Below are 12,694 nucleotides of genomic sequence, written 5' to 3'. Positions count from 1 at the left end.
TTTCTACTCTACTTACTTTTAAAACCAGACAAAAAAGGATCCACTAGTAGAGAATAATACTTGTATTTAGTGCAAGGACTTTTTTATTGTTCGGAACTCGGCGAAGTTCACGATTTAGGATTCAATCCTATTAAGCTCATGTTTCATGTGTAGATGTTACAAAGATGATCAAACGATTTATTTGTGAACTGTCTTCTTAAAAATTAGCATCTCATTACTCAAGACTCTATATCTCATTCCATCCTAACTATATGGCCAAATTGGTTTCTCTAATTAGTTATTTTTATCCTTAATACTGTGGTTTCCAACCTTTTTCGCACCGCCCCCCACCCTGCTCAACAATTTTCAACAATTTAATTTTATAAATACACAACTGATATTATCAGACTACAAATTAATATGCAAGATTATGTTAAAAATTTCATAAAAAGAATATTATTTTTTAGTTTATTTTTTATATTACTTCAAAATTTTTAGTTTATTTTCGTAAATTGTATTTTGGAAAGAGCCGTACGCGTCCCTTTGTAACAGTCAGGGGGCGCGCCCCACATGTTGGAAACCGCTGCCTTAATAATACGTTAATGTAGTTTCTGGTAGGAACTTTCTGCTTAATTAAAATACTATGTTACTAGTGGTCAATGCACCTAAGACGTAAGAAAACAATTGAGATTGATCATAATATCATCAAATTAAATGAATCACATCAAAAAATTAAACACCAAATCATTTTTTCTGTTACTCCTAGTATTTAGCACTTGTAGAATGAGTTTTGACCTTTTAGTAGATTATCTACATAATCATTGTGCATTCATGAAATAATTCTTTATAACTTTTATATTATGCGATTCCGTTGAGTGAATGAAATAATTCTCCTATATAGCATCATCCTCCATCGAATTGGAGCAAGAAGCAGCTGATCAGCAACGTCAACGCAGTAGAGCCAACGCAACTTCTCACGATGCAGCAGTTGCTGTGCTGCGTCCAGGAGGCGGTTCTTTAGGTCATCAACTACCTTGGGGCAGAGGCTGGGGATGGGTTACTCTGCCTAATGGTGTTGGAGTGGAGGTGAGTAGTAATGATTCATTTTTGCTTACATTAGTTATATTATAGATAATTAAATATTTTGATGGCTACCGTCGATATCATGAACTTTAACTGCATATTTGTAATGACTACCTCATTACGGGGCGTGAAGGGCCACAGGTAAAAGGTCCATTACCATTATCTTATTTATTTTTTAAGCATAGTTTGTGATACCTGAATATGATTTTTAAGTATTTGATTGTTTTATACGATGTATTGTTATTTTTATTTAGAGTCAACAGTTTTCACTGTTATCCCAATATGTGGTTAGGGTAAAAAGAACCAACTGAGTCCTCACATTGGAAAAAAATTAAATAATGATACATAGTACATAAAAAAGGAAAATAAGTTAGAAAAGCAATTTTACAAAAAAATAATTAAATTAATAGTCAACTTTACTGATGAATATTTTTGACGAAGTACCATATCTTAGTAAAAAATATGCAGGTTAAATAATATACCTATTATTTCGTAAAATTCCTTTAAAATTAAAAGCAAGGCATTGGATCTATATTTCCTATTTCAACTGATTTCAATTTTCCTATTTACTCGAAATTTTTTAGACTCTTATACTTTAATAGTTTCATAATTATTTTAGAAAATATGAAGTCTATAAAATGGATTATTTGTGATTTTTTTATAGTTAACAGTTAAAAATGTGAACAACATGTAACCAGGTACATAAGTATACAGGTAAACTTTTTGAACGGTTTTAAAATATTTCGTTGGTTATAATTAAGTTAATATTAGCCGAGCCATTTTTAACTGCGAGTAAGTTTCAGAGGTTTTTGAACATTTTAGCATACCTTAGAAAATATAGATGTTTGCGTGTGTGTGTATATATGCATGGCTACAATATTCGTCCAAGATTTCCAGAGCACGGATTAACCGATGTGAATGATTCAAAATACATTCGACTTTTATTGTTGGGAAAACATGGTGATTAGTTTTTGACCAAGGCAAGTCCACCCGTTTCGGAGATACGGCGCAAAAAGTGCAAAAAATAAAATTTACTGTTTTGCGAGAACAGAGTCCGATTCATTCATAAGACCTTCGATTGACGGAGTGAAAAGTTGATTAAATTTTTGTGAAGGCAGGTATACGATTTTTGGAGAATCGGGGGAAAAGTTAAAACGATTTTAAAATTATGCTTAAAATGATCATTCACAACAGGTTTACAGGTGAACTCGAGGAAAAGTAGAAAAATAGACAGATAGGCATGTATATAAGTTGACACGTTGACACATATACAGATAGACAGGTAAAAAGTAAAAAAGTAGACAACAACTAGCTGTAAGTGGAATTCTGTCTTAAGGCAATTAAGGCATCGTGCCTTAAGGCAAATTGCTGGAACTTCCCGTACCAAAAATTATTATTTTTTTAAAAACGATTAACATTTTTGAAAAAAAATTACTTCGAAAAAATAAGATTTTTGACAAACAATTAGACAATAAAATTACTTTTTTTAAAAAAAAAAAAAAAAAAATTTTTTTTTTTTAATTTTTTTTTTTGAAAAAAAAATGTTTTCTTTATTGTGACATATTTTGAAAGATCTAAACTTTTTTTCAAAGCAATCGTACTGCTTTAACTGCACAAAGACGAAATATCAAACCGCGTAAGCGCCGCGTCGAAGTCTAACGCGTAAACATTGGTACGGAACCCATAGGAATGTAAACCAAAATTATACTTATTGTTAAAATCTCTATAAAATATCTGATAATTTGATATGCATATGTCTAATGATCATTTTTGACCGCCAAATGGCAATTTTTTTTACTTTTTTCATTAGATCCCCGAAACCGCTAGACCTGCCTTTATGAAAATTTGATCGGTTCTTCACCTTTTCAATACAAGTAAAATGTTTTTTGAATTATTAAAATCGGACGCTTCGTTCTCTTAAAAACTGAGTTACCGTTTTCGGCACTTTTTGCCCCGTATCTTCGGAACGGCTAGACCTGACTTCGCCAAAAACTAATCAGCACGTCTCCTTATCGTCGACGAAAATTTGTATCCGCACATACATACACACACGCACACACACACACACACACACACACACACACACATACATCCATTTTTTCTAAGGTATGCCAAAATATTCAGAAACCTCTGAAACGTAAAGATATATAAAAATTTTCATTTTCGATTTTTTTGCGATTACTATAACTTGCCCTACGGGAAGTTAAAAAAGTAGGCTGTTGACTAGACCGATGTGAACTGGTGGACAAGTGGAAAAAGTAGACAAGTTGAAACTTATGCAGGTAGATACTTATACAGGTAGTCATTTGAAAAGATAGGCACTTGAACAGAAAAACAAGTAGGCCGTTAGACAAGTAAATCAAATATTGTATAAATCAAGAATTATTAATATATGTCGATATCGATTATTTACACATATCGGGAGGTTCATGCAACTTTAAGGCAGAATGCCACTTATACCTTTACTCATAAATTAAAATTAATATAAAATTCAGATTATTATTTAGACATGACACATTGTAGTCAAATTATTTCAGAAAATGGAAACTACATCCTACGCGATGAAGAATCTTCTACAAATAATAATGCTCAGATATAACATTGTTCGAGTGTATGTGACTTTATGTGCCCGTTTTATGTTCATGAATAACATGGATTTATGAAAAGTGCTCCGGCATATAATAGGGCACCTTTATGAAAACATGCATTTTTATGCCTTGCGATACTGAGAGAAGCATATTATTCGCTTAACTTTATCTCATCTCTTTGTAAGCCCCATCTCAGCAGTTCCATAAAGAGAACAACTTGAAATAGATGCGCCAGTAGTTCCATCAATCAATATTTTTTGCTTTATTTCTACAGAGAAGATAAATATTGACTGAATTTTGAAGTTGAAAACTCATAAAATTTTCAATGTCGTTCTATTGATTTTCTCTTCTTGATTGCTCTCTTTCTCTGCAAACAATAAGAAACGGAATTGAAAGTAGCTGCATTAATATAGTTGATTATTGGATCTTTCATTAGCAGTATCAATAAAGTTCATTCTAAGAATTCATTTATATTCTGTTTTATTAATTTCAATGTTTAATTTTATAAATAAGTTAAATAAAATATGCATTAGTTTTCAAATTCAATTAGAATCAATACAGATTTAATTGTTATTTACAAATGTGGAGTAAAGTTTGAAAACTGTTCAAAACAATTTAGTTTAAATCAAAGTTATGATAATTTAGCCTAAATTTCGCTATGTCATGACTAAATTGTTGAATATTTAGCTACAATAATTATATATTTTACTTTCCCAGGATCCAAAAATGGAACTTTTTATGTGAATTCGGTTCATGCCGAAAATAGTAATTTTGAGAGAAAGAAGCATCCAATTTGAATGATCCAAGAACATTTTACCTATATTAGTAAAATCAACTTAAATTTTTTAGTATTCAGGTCCAGCGGTTTTGGATATCGGATGAAAAATGTAGAAATAAGGACCATTTGGTGGTTAAAAATGATCATTAGACATATGCCCATCAAAATATCAGCTATTTTATAAAGATTTTATTAATAAGTACAAATTTTGTTTATTAACTTCACGTTGGGTGAGTTATTGTAATCGTCTAAAAATCGAAATTGAAAATTTTTGGATTTCTTTACGTTTTGAAGGTTTCTGAATATTTTGGCATACCTCAGAAAAAATAGATGTGTGTGTGTATGTATATATGGATATAATTTTTCGTCCACGTTTGCGGGCGCACGCATCAACCGATTTTAATGGTTCAAAAAACATTCCATTTCTATCGATAAAGAGATGATTAGTGCTGATTAGAGTGCTGATTAGTTTAGGCAAAGGCAGATCCGGCCGTTTCGGAGATACCGAGCTAAATGTGTAAACTAGTGGGGCGCATGGCATCGTGCCTTAAGGCAAATTGCTGGAACTTCCCGTACCAAAAATTATTATTTTTTTTGACATATTTTGGAAATTCTGAACTTTTCTTCAAAGCAATCGTACTGCTTTAACTGCATAGAGACGAAATATCAAAGCGCGTAAGCGCCGCGTCGCCGTCTAACGGATGAACATTGGTTCAAAACCCATAGGAATGTAAACAAAATTTATACTTATTAAAATCTCTGTAAAATATCTGATAATTTGATGTGCATATGTCTAATGATCATTATGGCTTTTTTTTACTTTTTTCACTAGATCTCCAAAACCTTTAGAGCTGCCTTCATAAAAAATGGATCTGATTAATTCTTCATCTTATCAATGCAAGTAAAATGTTTTTTGAATTATTAAAATCGGACGCTCCGTTCTCTTAAAAACCGAGTTACCATTTTTGGCACTTTTTGCCCCGTATCTTTGCAATGGCTAGACCTGCCTTCGCCAAAAGATAATCAGCACGTCTCCTCATCAATACGAATCGAATGCTTTTTGAATTATTCGAATCGCTTCATCTGTGTTCCCGAAATCGTCGACGAAAATTTGTATCCGCACACACATACATACACGCGCACACACACACATACATCAATTTTTTCTAAGGTATGCCAAAATGTTCTGAAGGTTTTGAAACGTAAAAATATATAAAAAATTTTATTTTCGATTTTTTTGCGATTACTATAACTTGTCCTATAGGAAGTTAAAAATGGCAAATTTTGAAAGAACTAAGCATTCGATTTGAATGATTCAAAAATCTTTCTGCTTGTGTTGACGAAACGATTGCTTTTGGGATTTTTTTTTTTAATATTGAAAATAATTCGAATTTTAATTTTAATTTTAACTAAAGTTCTAAAGCTCACTTATATACTTAAATTGAATAATTATAATTTTGCAATTCAGTTTAAATAATTCTTATAAATATTAGACAATGTCCTTCATTTTGATCGATTGATTGAATTTTGTCTATTTACTTTTCTGTAAATATATATGAGTTACAGTATTTATAATAATCTGTTTGAAAACATTTAATATTCCTCGAATATTTTACTACGGTACGGATAGTTTCATCAATTTGCCAAAAAGCACGATGCCATACACCACTAGTTTTTCGATATGCTATCTCTAAAATAGCTATGCAAAGCGAATGCTTTAAAAACAAGATTTCAAATTTTCCAGAATATAAAAAAAATTCTAATATTTCAAAAAGTTTTTTTGTAAAAAATTCAGAAGATGTAATTTTCTAAAGTTTAAATTTTTGGTACAGGAAGTTGTTGCATTTTTTTTTTCAAAATAACCTCTCGAAGTTGTCCAATTTTGAATATTTTAGATTCATAACTGAACACGCAGAATACATAACACATAAAATATTAAATCTTGAAAACTTGGGGCAAGTATGCTATTATTTTTGACTGTGGACTGAGAAATATTATTTACGATTACGAATCAAAAGCTTGAATGGTCAAAATTAATAAAAATTAACCTCAATATTCAAAAAAGTTATCACATTTTCAACAAAGCTCTAGGTTGCACTTAAAAGCTCACAATTTTCAAACTACGTGCGATATATTTTTTTCTAATTTTTTTTTCATGATGATTATGATCAACACTACATCCTGTTTTGGCTTGACCTTGAGCTCTCGGATACCCTGCATAAATATATCAATATCGGTATAAAATGTATATTTTGCAATTATTTGTCAAGAATAAATTCAAACATTTTTCTATCTTACCAGGTCTGTCATGGTCCCAATACGATGGGGCTTTCACTCTGCACGCCGTGCCCGCTGCGCACTGCTCCAACATTTCGGCGATAAGCGGAGTCGCCGCTTCGGGAGCCATCGACTATTCTCCTGCTGCTCTATTTCAAGCTGACGCGCCTGATGTTACGGACACCGTTTGCCACACGGTGACCACATCGGTAGGGGACACTGCTCTCTCGGCCGCCACTGGAGCCGAGGATTTCGATTACGCTATGGATTTTGGAGATTGTTTCGGACTCTTTTAAACGATAATGGATTGAGGTAATTGATACTTTTATACTTACATTATTTTGTGATATTGTTGAGTGACACAAAAGTAGTGTCGAAACGTATAAAAAAAATTACAAGCCGACAAGTATACTTGACGGTCGCAGAATGCTTCACACAACCGGACGTCACGTTTAGTGGACAGCTGTAATATGTTTATAATATGCTTTTTATTTTTTTAGATTTTAAGACAATATTATTTTTAATGAATTTTTTTTTTAGATTTCAATATTTTTATTCAATCAATTTAAATTTGTTGTATGTCTCAATATCATTGCATAGAAAATTTTAATATGTTTAATTCAATTTCATTTGTTCAGTTTTCTCTTTTGTTAATTTGTTTTAAATTTTTATTGCATCATTTTTTTATAATTCTTATCGTATAATGATTTTTCTATATTTTCTATATTACCTCAAGACAATAAATTTGGTTATCGTCGTTATAGTTTTCATCTCAAACTCACATGAAAAGATATCCTAGTTAATTTATAGTTATATCAATTGGTTTTTAACTTATTTTCGATTGGTATAAAAACATTATCTAACGGTAAACAATCTTTTCCAAATTTATATAATAGAATTTGTTTAAAAAATGCATTTTACCCCCTTATGTTGTGAATAGGATACCGTTATTTGTTTGTCGATATCTTTTACAGTTGCGACAAAACACGACTTTGAAAAAAGGGGCCACTTTCACATATTTTCAATGATATCTCGGCTAAATGATGAGGTACGGATTTGAAATTCGGTATATCGGATTTTCTCGACAATACCTATAAATTAAGGTCATTTAAATACCAGAGTTGGTCCAATTCTGTATGGAAACACGCCCATACCCTTTAATATAATAGTTTTTTTATAAAGCCAACAAAATGAATTTGATGTGCGGTCGATATAGCTTTTATCTCAAATTTATATGAAGAAAATATACTTAAATTGATACCAATTGATATTTAACTTATTTTTGATTTTTATAAAAACATATACCTAACGTTCAAGTACTTTCTTCAAAAAATAATAAAATTTGTTTATAAAATGAATATTACTTCTTTTATGTAAAATATTGTGAGTAATATAATACTTGAACGTCAGACTTTGTTGCAAAAGTTGTACATTTATTTTATTTTTATATCAATTAATTTTTAACCTATTTTTGTTCATTATTAATAGAATCATTATCTGATGTTAAACAACTTTTTTCAAATTTTAAATTATATAATTTGATTATAAATTGAATTTTACCTCTTTTATGTTAAATATTGTGAGTGATTTAATACTCGAACTTCAGACTTTGCTACAAAAAGTTTTATTTGAACTATACAGGAACGTTATAAAAGATCAAATAGTTTCGAAATAATTTTGCATTTCTCAGAGAAATATGTAACAAAATTCAACATAGACTTCAAAATATTCACATCGAAATATGAAATAGTAGGTACTGGTATTCAAATAAATATGAATTTTATTTATATATAAATATAACTTAAATGCAGTCAAAGATCAAATTTAATATATATATATATATATATATATATATATATATATATTAGGGTGGTCCTTAATATGGACATTTTCGAATTCCCTTGCTCCCAAGGGCTCAAAATGTTCCAAATTAATAAAAAACAAAACTCTGAAAGTTTTAGCTCTTAATATTGTCTTTTAGATAGTGCGCAATTCAATCAAAGTTTTGTATGGAAATAGCATGGGAAAATTTTTCAAAATTTTAAAAATGTTTTTTAGATATAACTTAGCGAACAAATTGTATGAGTTTTATTGATAATTCGACACTCTATAAAACAAATTATAAAAAAACTGTTTTGCAGAGCGTCGAATTTTCAATAAAAAATGACACGAATTGTCACTTTTAATTCATTTGTCGCTAAGTTATACATAAAAAAAACATTCTCAAATTTTCGAAATTTTTTCCATTCTATTTAAAAGATTATATTAAGAGCTGAAACTTTTAGTGAATTTTTTTCCATCAATTTGGAAGCAATTAAGCCCCTGGGAGCAATAAAATTTGAAAATGTCCATATTAAGGACAATTAATTAATTTCTTGTGCTTTCAGATCAAAAACGTTCGTAAAATATTCAAGTTCAACTTTACTGTGACAATCAATTCAGAAGACGTTGTTACTAAAAAAACTATTTTTGAATTAATACCAATTTATTCAGCATCTTTTTGGTTCTATTTGAAAATTTTATATTTAAGTATCTACTAATTATTTTACATGGAACAGAAGGTGGATTTTAATATTTTGGTGTAATATTTTCTAGAATATTTTTAAATTTAAATTTAAATGCCAAAAGTGCAGTTTAAGAAACTTATTTTTTTGGTTTTGAAGTTTTTTCTGCTATTAAATTTGACTTTCTTGTATCAAATCAGCACACATGGAATTATTTTTTATCAATTAATTTCATTTCGTGCGCATTAGAAATTCCTCTTATTTTTGTTCCCAAGTTTATATATGGAGTCTTTTTAGAAAAAATTGTTTGATCACTTTTAATCAGTATTTCATAATAAAACTTTCCACATTTCAGACATTCAAGATGTTGCAGATTCAGTTATTGCCAATGTCAGAATTGAAAATTCATATTATTATCATCTTGTTACATATTGATATTATGTAAATGACACGAGTATTCACTATTCTTGATATTAAAAAATTAATAAGTTTACTTATTGTCTATATATATATATATATATATATATATATATATATATATATATATATATATATATATATATATATATATATTTGATGTTGGAAGCGGGCTTCTTAAACAGACGGTAGAAATGAAATAGGAAAATTGAATATTTGAATACAGATTTATGTTACAACACACATGTATCTCAAACTATTTGTATGTTCTATTTGAATACCTTTTTGCCGTACTTTTCAATTTTAAATTACCAAGGTGCGGATACATTTGAAAATATTTCATTCTTGATCAAAGTCTTCTTTAAACAAATTAAGGAAAAAAATCTTTAACAATTGGAATTATTACCAAAACATTAATTTTTAATAGTATATCTTGAGTTAATTCAAAATTTCTGTATTAACACGTTCGCGGATAGTAGAAATTTCAGCAAAAATTTACAGTCATTTTATTTTTAAATTGGTTGATATACGAAATTTGACACCGTCTATAAGAGTAGTCAGATTATTATATTTTAACCGTTATCTACAATGAATGCTATAGTATCCACGTCAAGTATTACGCTACTATTTTACGCAATGTGGTATTTGTCCAAGGTAATTGGTGACTACGGGCAAAAATAAGATGATACGAAAATAGCTAAAAAAATCTTTATTATTACTTTGCCAGGTACAATAATTACAAAAACGTAAGGTTATATAAAATTGAATTCAAAATAATTGACTCTAAAATTTGAATGCTATGGCATCCAGATCATTCTGCATATAATGAAAATGAATGCTAGAGCATTCACGTCCGCAAACGTGTTAATCAAATCATTCTCTAACATTTTTTTATAGAATAAGGGTGTTAAATTCATTCATCCCTTGCATAAGTTTTTACAATTTTACAATAGTAAAATATTTTTAACTATTTCTGTTATAACGTGTGGCCTCCCATTTTCTAAGAATTTGATATAAAAATATTTCAATATATACTGGATTTGTCAATAAGTCCAAAACTATATTGAAATTGAACTTGTTGCATTCATAGAAAAAATACTAATAATTATTTACACTTATTTTAATATTAGTAAAAATATGAAATATATGGCACAAGTTTAAAAATAACAATTCATCAACAAATTTTAAATCATTAACGGATATATGTACATTCATATAACAATAAATTAAATATGATAGGTAATATTATTATATGTGCCAAATTGTTTACAAAAATGTTGTAAATGGCATTAATTTATGAGAATATTTTTCATGTTAAAAATTTAAAGCAATGTTCTAAATGGACCACTTAGCATCTTATAAGATGTTGATGTAAGTTAATACTTATAAGAAATATTTAAAACTGAAGCTGCTAGATAATAATTAAACATCAGTTTTAAGGAAGCAGCTTTTGATAAGACATCATCATAAGTAGACACTTTGATATAAACATTCTGTAGGTTTTTGCTTATTTTTATATTTCATATTTTGCACGTATCTCAATTTTTCACTATTCATATCATTTACTTTGTTTTAATATTGCATCGTTTATAATTATTATTTTATTTTTGTTTGACATCAGATTCATAATAAAGCTCATAAAAACTGCTGACATAATATTGCTATAAAAGACAAAAATTAACGTTGATACTGCGCTATATTTTATACAACTTTTGATTAATTTTGGTATAAACATAAATACATTTTTTTTCATATTGGATTTTAATTAATTTTAAATCGTATTGTTTTCTATAAATTATATCATTAATCAAAATATACTAATTATTAATGGTATCGTGCAATACAAAATGCTAGAACTTCTCGTACCGTAACTTACAATCAGAATTTTTAAAAGTTTAGAAAAAAAAATAGATTTTATTTTGAGAATTTGAAACTTTTTTGAACATTTTTGAAAATTTTGAAAACATTTGAAAAATTTAAATACTGAAAAAATACCTTTTTTGAAAATACTGATACGTTTTAAAAACCTAAAAATTCTTGAAAACTGATTTTTTTTTTCTAATGTGGAGTCAACACGCTACCGTTGCGCCACAGGGCCCACAAAAACTGAAAATTTTTGGAAAAAAAACTTTTTGAAAATTTAGAGACTTATTGAAATTTTTTGAAACATAGTCATTTTGGTTGATCCATACTGTCAAAAATATCGAATTTTTGACCGCCAAATAACATTCTGTAAAACTTTTTTTTCTGGATCTCTGAAACCGCTAAACCTGCCTTTGCACAAATAACTTTACGTCAATATGATATTTTTTTTGAATCATTTCAATCGGATGCTCTATTCTCTCACAAACCAAATTGCCATTTCCTGCACTGCATCTTCCACTCTTTGTTCCGTATCTCCAAAATGGCTGGTCCAACTTTTGATAAAAACTAATCAGCACGTCTCTATATCAATAGAAATCAATTACTTTTTAAACCATTGAAATCAGTTGATCCGTGCGCCCGAAATCGTCTACACACAAACATCCATTTTTCTGGTATTTCGGTAGCTTATTGGGTTTATGTGAGATACTACCACTTTTTGCGCTTGTGTTCAGAGAAGAGAATGTTAAAAATGTTCGGGTTCAAATCCGTCGACGTATAATTTATTTCCTAATTTTTTTATGTTTGTGTAGTATCTATATTAATATATTTTTAAGTAATTGCATATATTTCGAGAACAAAAAATATTGATATATTATTTGTATCTAATATACGTATTTACATTGGATATTTACAAGTAAGGTTATTACCACAAGTTATTTTGTTGATACATTTATAAGGAGAGAATAACATTATTTTTTTAATGACTATAATTATTCGTTCTATTTTTTATTTGTAAAGAATCTAAATTCATTACTATTATTAGACAATTTTGTAAAGACACACAAAAATTACGAAATCCTTGTATATTTATTCATTGATCTTTTGTTGATGGTTCAATGGATTTTGTTAAGTCCATACTTAAGTATGAAATTTGTCGATGATTAATTGAAGAAAAAATAAAACTGTTACTACAAATTTATACT

General features: G+C 28.8%; 1 pseudogene; it reads left to right on the top strand.

Moving 5' to 3' along the window:
• The first annotated feature begins 880 nt into the window (after positions 1–880).
• LOC113374176 lies at positions 881–9,662 on the top strand (annotated as a pseudogene).
• Positions 9,663–12,694: the final 3,032 nt, after the last annotated feature.

This window comes from Ctenocephalides felis, unplaced genomic scaffold (assembly GCF_003426905.1).
Source record: "Ctenocephalides felis isolate EL2017-DRISC unplaced genomic scaffold, ASM342690v1 CF-g0.4_SCAFFOLD_01607, whole genome shotgun sequence".
Taxonomy (NCBI): domain Eukaryota; kingdom Metazoa; phylum Arthropoda; class Insecta; order Siphonaptera; family Pulicidae; genus Ctenocephalides; species Ctenocephalides felis.
The sequence above is the reverse complement of the archived record's forward strand: the minus strand, read 5'-3'. Positions and strand labels throughout refer to the sequence as shown.